We start from the raw sequence: 3,029 nt of genomic DNA, 5'->3' as shown, positions 1-3,029 counted from the left end.
CAGCAGAACCCTGCAGTAGCCTTTCTGCGCAAACAACTGTTCCCTGCTTGGTGATGAGCCTGTTTAACTTGCACATTAACAAGAGTATATTCAAACAACAAATCTTGTATGGATATTCTAATTGCTGAGTGTCTTATAACCCACAGGCCCTTGCTCCCTCTGAAACTATGCAAATGTCACCCACCACTACCTTGGTAAATTTTAAACAACTCATTCCAGGGTCTATGGATTAAAAAGCCTGTTACACTAGCTCAGAGCATTTGCTTTTTCCACCGAGCCTGCTCATGTAAAACAAACAAAAAACAACAACAAAAAAATAACTGCTTCAAAAAGAGGCCACTTGTAAGTTGAGCATCCAAACTGTCTAGGCTAGGTAGGGGTTCCTTGGACTTCCCACAGGGCAGGGAACCCTGATTGCTCTTCGGGCTGATGAGGGGGGGGACCTAATTGGGGGAGGGGGAGGGAAATGGGAGGCGGTGGAGGGGAAGAGACAGAAATCTTTAATAAATAAATTAAAAAACAAATAAAAAAAGACTAAAAAAAAACAAAACAAAACAAGCAAAAAGAGGCCACTACAAGAGACCGTACATACAGGTTTTAACTGAGCACTGTCAGAGGAGTTGCACAGATACAATTACCAGTGAGTGTAAGCAAGGTTTTCAGTTCTTTTAATACTGAATGTTTGCTTTTTAGGGTATACTCATTATGAGTATCTTTAAGCAGATTTCTATTTAGGGCGTCATTTGCAAACACTGTAATTAGTATGTCCTATGAACTGTCACTAGATGGATCAAACATTTGCACAATTTCCAGAGGAAAACGTGAAGGGAACCCTCAGTCACTGGATTTGTGCGTATGCACTTGACCCTGACTTAAAGCTCACACATCTGGTTTCCCCAAGGAGAAAGAAGGGTTCCTGGCCATAGAAAGTCTTCTGTACATTGAATGCAAACATGTTAACGATGACCTATAACCAAGGTTTCTGGGGGGTGAAAAAAAATAAAGTCTCTATTCCCACAATTGGTGATGTGGGTATAGCTACTCGGCTTCTCAATGGCATCTTCTCTGTTTTTTAGGCTTTTTCTTCTAAGTTCACTGTGTTCCTGAGGACGATGTCAACGTCTTCATCTTAATACGGTTCGAAGAAGGAGAGGCCATGCTTTAAAGAACATCTATGTCCCAATTAACTTTGCTCAGCAGCTCCAAACACAAATATTCCTATTCTTAGTCTCAGAAACAGGACTACAAAAATCAGCATGAGATGGCAATGGCTTGATAAGCTATGGACCCCATAAGTAATCAACCCTGGTTGATGAACCCTCTTAACTTTTTCTGTACATGAAACCTTTTTCAAAGATCTGCAGTTAGGATTCATTTCCCAAGTTCACACAGGAACCGAACATACAGGTCCTGAGGTAACCCAACACTGTTCTTTATTCCCCCACTCCACCCCAAATGAGATAAAAACAGAAATGTCATTTATTTAGTAAGCAGAATGCCTACTCATTTTGAGCTCTCGAGTATCTGGAAACAGTCCTACAACATGTTGGCAGAGTAGGGAGAGCCTAATCAGAAAGGGAAAAGCCATGAAACCAGTCAAAATGTTTCATGTGTGAGGCGCACGGGCCTGTAATTCCAGTGCTGGGGAAATGCAGGCACAAAGGACGATCAGGAATTCAAGGGTAGCCTGAGGCTTCTGAGCCAGTTCAAAGCCAGTCTAGGTTACAGGGAAACCTTGTCTCACAAAAACATGTCTTGCTCAATAGTGGATTAATAGTTCATTGTTTTAAGTAGAAACTGGAGTGAAATTAGGTTAGGAAGCAGCAGAGCCATTGTTTAAATTCAACGCCATCGTGTCAACTTAAAACTCTGAGAACTGATTGCCGACTTCAGGGAACAACCGGTTGTGCCTCACATGGTTACACAGAACTTGGAGACTGATCAGAACTGCACTGCTAGACATTTTCTGCTTAAAACTTTCCAAATGTTTAAAGAGGCTTGACCACACACACGTGTGTGACTTTTGGCACTTCCCCAATAGATGCTATAAAAATCTAGTTCAGTTTATTGTGCCTTCATCATTCACAATCTATAAAAGAATCACAAGATGGAAATTTCTTGCACTTAGCTAAATACTTTTTTATTCCACAAACACTCTTCTTAGAGTAAATGACAGCCGTTGTAATGTAATTGGGCAAAGACACTTTGACAAAGGGATCTTGTGTTTTCCAGCATTTCACAAAAGCAGTTGAGCTGGGAATTTGGCAGTGATGCGGGTAACACAGGCACAGTGCTCTGAAGATTTAACACAGTATCACGGCTAGATTAGGATCCCTGGATTCTTTCCTTAGAACCTAATCTACAAAAACTCTTCAATATAAACCACATATAATTTACAAAATCAACAAAAAAACTTAGCCCCGATATTAACCACAGTATTTCTGAAACGGACAGTGACAATTTGATTTATAAAATCTTCACATTTAAACTCAGAAGCGACCTTCATTTTAAGCTGTGGTAAAATAGCAAAACTACTCAAAACAAATTTTCTGAAACAGCAGGAGCACTGACAAGGCAGAGTCCAGTGTCAGCACCACTAGCTCAACTGTTTCTGCCCATAGTTTCCTCTAATCTTCTCTAACAGGAGATGGGTGTGTGCTGCTCATACAGCTCCAAGAGCGCAGCAGCGTTTATAGTATAGCTGTGAACACACACTTTTATTATCATCCAAACACACTGGGCGTGACTCCCAGCACTACAAAATACAACACATTAGTAAGGGTAATCTATATTTTCAGAGACTAAATGCATAAGATGAATATTCAGAACATCTTGGTTGTGGCTAATTTTAGAAGCACACATGCATATATGCATCTTTAGCTGATCATTGAACTACAAAGCTACCCAAAGAGTTGTGTACTGTTAACAGTGGACAAGATGTCGCCATTCCTGCACACGTAAGTGAAGCTGATTACGCTTATTGTCCAGAACCCTGATAATGTATGCAATTTCTTGACAACCTTAATATG

This window comes from Microtus pennsylvanicus, chromosome 16 (genome assembly GCF_037038515.1).
Source record: "Microtus pennsylvanicus isolate mMicPen1 chromosome 16, mMicPen1.hap1, whole genome shotgun sequence".
Taxonomy (NCBI): domain Eukaryota; kingdom Metazoa; phylum Chordata; class Mammalia; order Rodentia; family Cricetidae; genus Microtus; species Microtus pennsylvanicus.
Note: the sequence above shows the minus strand (reverse complement) of the source record.